This window comes from Ambystoma mexicanum, chromosome 2p (genome assembly GCF_040938575.1).
Source record: "Ambystoma mexicanum isolate Mex_15411 chromosome 2p, UKY_AmexF1_1, whole genome shotgun sequence".
Classification (NCBI taxonomy): domain Eukaryota; kingdom Metazoa; phylum Chordata; class Amphibia; order Caudata; family Ambystomatidae; genus Ambystoma; species Ambystoma mexicanum.
Window position 1 is genome coordinate 339,137,938 of NC_090923.1, and position 6,000 is coordinate 339,143,937.

The 6,000-nt window shown below is 47.0% G+C and overlaps 1 protein-coding gene across 1 annotated transcript in view; it reads left to right on the top strand.

Moving 5' to 3' along the window:
• LOC138565875 (cyclin-P-like) overlaps positions 1-4,805 on the top strand; it is a 349,626-nt gene extending 344,821 nt beyond the window's left edge. Inside the window, exon 7 of the mRNA XM_069643028.1 lies at positions 4,294-4,805. The gene's annotated coding sequence lies outside the window, so the exon portion shown is untranslated. The remainder of the gene's footprint in view (positions 1-4,293) is intronic.
• Positions 4,806-6,000: the final 1,195 nt, after the last annotated feature.

Genomic DNA, 6,000 nt, shown 5'->3' on the forward strand with positions numbered 1-6,000 from the left:
CTGGTGAAGCACCCAGAGTCCAGACTTTCTACAAGTGCAATTAGTGGCTGGTAACAAGCTGTTATATACGACACCGCCGGCACCCTCATTGTTCGAGCTCTGGGCAGCAGAGCGGCTCTCTCAGGGAATTGACATGTTACTCTGTGTCAACAGAGCATTACAATGAGAGCCGTTAGGCACTGATGGGCGGGAGGGGGCACTATTAGCAGAGACTTTTGGCCCTCTAGAAATGTTAATGGGGTGATCAGAAGTCAGAAGGGTGCATAATCTGCATGCATGCTTTATGAAATGACTATTGCTTTAAAACGAAGGGTGTTAGGCTCACATTAGTCTGCATGATGCCATTATGGTTTTTTGCATGCAGGATGGGGACAGTAAAACTAAAGCCATACTCTATTGCCCAACATATTCCTGTTATGGTGTGTATACATAATAAACTAACATTTCATAATAAACAAAATGTACGCTATAATTTGGTTTGCTTCCAGGGCATTGCAGCGGCGGTCCAGGCAGTCTACAGTGTTGGCGGGTCGGCAGGAGTGGAGGAGCTGATGCTCTCTCACCCTCCTCTGCCCCTCTTTTAAACCTCTTGCCCTGGCTTTTCAACCAATACCTGGCAACTCTCGCCCACTGCATTGCCACTTTCTGCTCAAATTTCCAGTGCTACGCTGACGACACTCCACTCATTTTCAGGCTGCCCTCTGCCACCTCCTCTCCCTCTCTCATGTCTGATTGCCTAACTGCCATTCAAGATTGGTGTGCCGCCAATTATCTTTGTCTGAATGCCAGCAAGACGGTGATCCTCCTCATCAGCACACCTTCACCATCCTTTCCCCTCACTCTCTGGCCGGCCTCCCTTGGCCCATCTCCTACCCCCACCTGCGAGGCTAAGAACCTCGGGGTCATCTTTGACTCCACCCTTTCCTTCTCCACCCACATCTGAGGTCTCTAAAGTCAAATTTCCTACTGCACCTCCTCAGAGGTACTCTGCCTTTCCTCTCCTTCCCCCAGAAGCTCATGGTATCCCAAGCTCTGGTTCTCTCTAGCTTGGACTATTGTAACAGCCTCTTTCTAAATCTACCTGCCTCTACTCTCTGCTCTCTGCAAATCATCCAGAACAGGACTGCGAGACTTGTCCTTGACCTCAAGCCCTGGGATCATATCTCTCCAGCTCTGAAATCTCTCCATTGGCGCCCAGTGGATGCAAGGATTAAAATCAAAACCCTCTGCATTATCCACAAGGCTTTCTGGGGCCTGGGTCCAAAATACCTTCAGCTATCCCTCTGCAAATACCTCCCCTATCAAGCTCTTCGCTCCTCTTCCTCCATCTCCCTCAGGGTCAGTCCTTTTTCAAAGAAACGAGCTGGGGGTAGATCTGTCTTCGGCTGAGGCCTCCCTCTGGAACAGCCTCCCTGCCACACTAAAACATGAGGAGAACCATCTCCGGTTCCGGAAGCACCTCAAGACCTTCCTCTTTTCTTCTGCCTTTGCTCTCCTTCTCCCCTGCTGATCTGTTCTCTCTTGGCACCGTGCAGCTGGCCACCCTCTGTCCTGCGGGCCCAGGTACCTGCACACCCTGCCACCCTCCCGCACTGCCTCCGGGCCACCCCTTGCACTGGGGTCTGTATCTGTACCCATACAGCTCCCCCTTTTTCTTCCTGCACTCATCAGACCTACCGTGTCTGCTGCCTTAAACCTAGCACTTGCAAATTGCTGGCTGCACTACCACTGTTGGTTGTCTTTATTATTTATTTATTGTTATTTATCTGTTTCTCCTCTGCTTCGCACTTTCCACTTCTCCCCCCTTCCATGCACTTTTCCCCTCCCCCTCTCCCATGCACTTGCGCGTTCTCAATGTCACTGGGCCTAGTAAGATTGTTGTTTTTGTTCTTCCCTGTTCCCCTCCCTTGCCTTGTCACGCTTTGAAACACTTCTGTACGAGCGCGATAGAAATAAAATATCAATTTTAAACTTATTTTGGCACTGCCCCTCGCTGAGCCTCCTTTGTTGCACTTGATGCGCGTCTCCCTGCCCCAGCCTGTTCCAGGCGGCTGCTTCTGGTAGTCGCCTGTTTCTCCTGCCGTTCTGGTGCCTCTCTCCCCGCCCACCCAGTGGCCCCTCCATTGGGGGAGGGGGACCCGTGTTTAGAAGGTCACTGAAGGAAGAATTGCTTTACCACCCTGCAGACTTTCGGCATCTTTTCAATTAAAGATAATTCTGAAGAAATCTGTTTTGTGGGTATTTAAAGTAAACAGTTCTCTGAACTTGTTGTTAAAAAAAAAAAAATGCAGGTTAAAAGAGGTTAATTTCACCAAAAGTGTCCTGCTCTGGCAGAGGCATCAAGACCCTTCCTGGAGGTCGTAGCAATCCGCTCCCCTCCTCGCATCACCTTCACACCGCCATACCCCCAACTTCCTCCTCACATCCCGAGGGTCACCTTTACACCGGCATGATGGCAATATTCTTTTTATAGTATTGTCAAATACTTTTGTTTCAGATTTAATAATGGCCACCTCGGGCTCTGCCCCAGGACCCCCGGACTGTTATCCCGAGTTTCTGGGACAGGAAAACTGTTGCATACACCGAAATGTAGCCAGACCCGTTTCTTGACCCGGGTGAAGCGGGTGGCAGACTGTTTGAATAGTACCCAAACAGGAGTACACATTGTGCAATTGAACGAATATTTATTCAACAACAATGGTCAAATCTAGTATCTGCACAGTGTAACTCATTAAGCTGGCCCGCAATTGCCAAAAAAGTGGCCCACTTTTTCCTCTGTGCTCCCATCGCTCCTTTCCTATTTCTTACCCCTTGCCTCCCCATATTTAATAGGATAACATTGATGTATGCAGCAGCAATAAAGTCCTCGATCTCTGCACCCATGATATGAGTCTGATTCTTAACAGAATTCAGGGAAAGGTGTGGAAAGAGCTACTGGGTTTATCTATGGCGGTGTCCAATGCAGTTATCTGCCATGAGCTCTGCCTTATATCACAAAGCTAGGTACCTTTGGTAACTTAGGCAAATAAGCGACCCTCCGATAAACACTTTATATGAAACCTTAAGAGAGGTTGCTAGATCAGAATTAGTTCTATCCATGGGAAAGTTTTGTGCTAGAATGAACTCAATATTACTTTATCTTGGCTTAACTATAGAAGATCTTGTGCAACGCCCAGGACTGGTGAAGAGGTTTCTCTTCAGGGCAGACTGGGTGGAAAGAGTAGATTGCGTCAATTCTTACTCTACATACAATGAATATTCCAATTTTGGCCACGCTAGGGAATGCTTGCCCCTCTACCTCCCAGAGGTTTCTGTGTAATGGGGGAAGAACCAGCTATATGCGTTTTTAGGCTCAACCAGGTACCGACTCTCGAGAGGACATGGCACTGGGATAATAATGACGCGCCGGCGTCTAGTTCCCTTGGCTTTCGGTGTCGTTTTTGTAGAGAAACCAACTCCCAAGAGACACATAAGCACTTGGTGCTTACTTGTTCTTACTTTGAGCCTAAGCGTGTCTTGATTTTCAACGATAGGTTTGAGAATGATTCAGAGCTGTCAGCGAACCTTTTCTGGAGTAGATGTATGTGGGGGCTAAATGTATCCCTAATTGTGGCTTTGAATGCGCTCTGCAAGATATAACTAAAGAACTGGAAAAAACGAATTTGGTCAGTCAATGCTAATCCCACATGTTGGAGCTTTTGTCTTTAATGAACTCTGTATATCTGTTTTAATTTATATTGTTATACTCTGTGATTAATTTAATGGGATAGGCCAATGTGATGTATTAAGGATTTTAGTGGATATGTATTTTATATGTTGTTTTTCTACATTTTGTGTAAGGTTTTTTGCAAACTAAACACACAACAATAAAAAAATGTAATAAATGCTTTCACAGCGGCAAAGTCAAGGAGAGTGCCCTTAACATCAACTGACACACAGCTTTAAAAATCAAGTCTAGTATATACTGTTTGTGTACTCTGCTTTGGCTGAGGAATTACTGCAAAGTTCTTGAATCATGATGTAATCTGTTTTCATTTGTATGGCAGTGATTTATTGATGTTGGGTAGGAGTTACCTAACTGTGGAGTGTAGTATGGAAGTGGAGCATGCCAAGCGCGTGGGGGCATTTTAGTGTTGCACCCTGGGCACCAAATGGACTAGAAACTGCCCTCCGCCTGCCCCATAGACTAGAAAGTGCCCGGGCACTGTTTTCTTTGCTGCAAGTCGTTGCTAATAAAAATATTTATGCCCGAAGGAGTGACCTAAACTCCTTTCCTCTTATGTCTTTTCTCAGTGAGGATGAACTCCACCCCATTCAGCACCTGATGGCGCACGCGGCCCTTCGAGCTAGCGCTTCCGACATTAAGGCTTCCTTCCTGAAGTACTCGATGCCGCCAAAGATGTGCGTCAGCACGGTCTGCACGCAGCACCTGGATAGTCTGGTGAATCGATTGTCGTCTTGGGAAGACGTTCTCCTAGTGGATGGAGAACACGACCACTCAGCAAATGGACAGAGAGTAAACTGATGAACAGAGACTTTCTTATCCTTATAATGCTTCGTAAACCATAACATGGAAGCCCGAGGCTTTTTTCAAGTGTACAGTTTCGCAATATTGTTTTTTTTGTTTGTTGCTGTTTTTATGCGGCTGGAAAAGCTTTTGTGTATTGTTGTGCGTTTTTTGCCCCTCGCGGTTTTGCTGTGAAAGGGCTGCACTCTGATGGGAACAGGTGTTAATTTGTGTAATAAGACTTTTATATTCTCTGTGTTGTTTTGTACAATAAATGTTAATATATACTGTTGCACGGGTTAAATGTAAGAAAAAAGTACTTTGTTAAAGAATAAATGTTAAAGAATAAAGCATATTCGTGTCGAGGTTTGCATAAAGTGCGTTTGGAAAAATAGTATTGAAAGGTAATCTGACGGTTTTCCAAAGCTGAAACTGCCTTACTTCTGTGCTTTGAAAACCATTACCAATGTCCAAAGTTTGGTTTTTATTCTAAAATCAAAATACATAAGGAACCGAGAAGGAAATTATTTAGAAACGGCAACAAACGATATGTTATGTGGCGCGTGTGGTGCAGCAAATAGACAGGTGCGGAGGTTACGGTGCACACGTCTTCTTTCTTCGAAGTATAACATGAACTGCCCCTCCTCACGCATCACTTCCTTTTCCTCCTCGTCAGTTCCCTTCCCAGCTCCCGCTCCCCGTCCCCCAGGGCGACGTCAACGTGACACCCCCCCCCCATTTTAAACAGTTACCAGACTCTTCACAACAGGTGACGGTCTGGTGGGCCCGTTAGTCCATTTCCTCGATCCACCGACGAGGTCTGTTGCAGGCTCTCTGTGGACGTGCATGACAACATCCTGGGGACTGTCCAATTCCTTCAGTCTCATCACATCCTGATCGGACTCTTCAGAATCCCATTGATCTCCTTGATAAGGTTCATCCGATTCGTATAAGTGTGCTTGCACCCTCCCACTCAAGCGCCTGGTCCCAGACTGTGGAAGTTTCTTGAAATGGGACGAGTTCCTTGTGATTGGTCCCCCCGACCCTTGGGCGGTGACCATGGAAACCTTCATCTTGTTGACGAGTAATGGTTCACTCCGAAAAGGAGAGGTGTGCTTGTGTGTCATGGGCTGCCTGACTGCCACGACATCCCCGACCTCTATCTGTGGCGCTTGTGTCCGCCGGCTAGTGTCAGCATACTCCTTCATGCGAGCCTTTGCAGCCTCGTCCCGCTCAATCACTTCCGGGTCAAGAGTCAGAGGTGGGCTGATTGCCTCAGCTTGAGGAAGTCGCGTTTGAATGTTTCGCCCAAACATGAGTTCAGCCGGGGTCTTACCCGTGGTGCTATGGGGAGTCCCCTCGATAATCTCTTGTGAGTTGATTTAGCACTTATTCGTATGGCTGTCCCGTCAAAATCGCAACTCTCAGGGCTCTCTTTAGATTCGCCATGAAGCGCTCAATCATTCCATTTGCTTGGGGCCAAAGAGGGGATA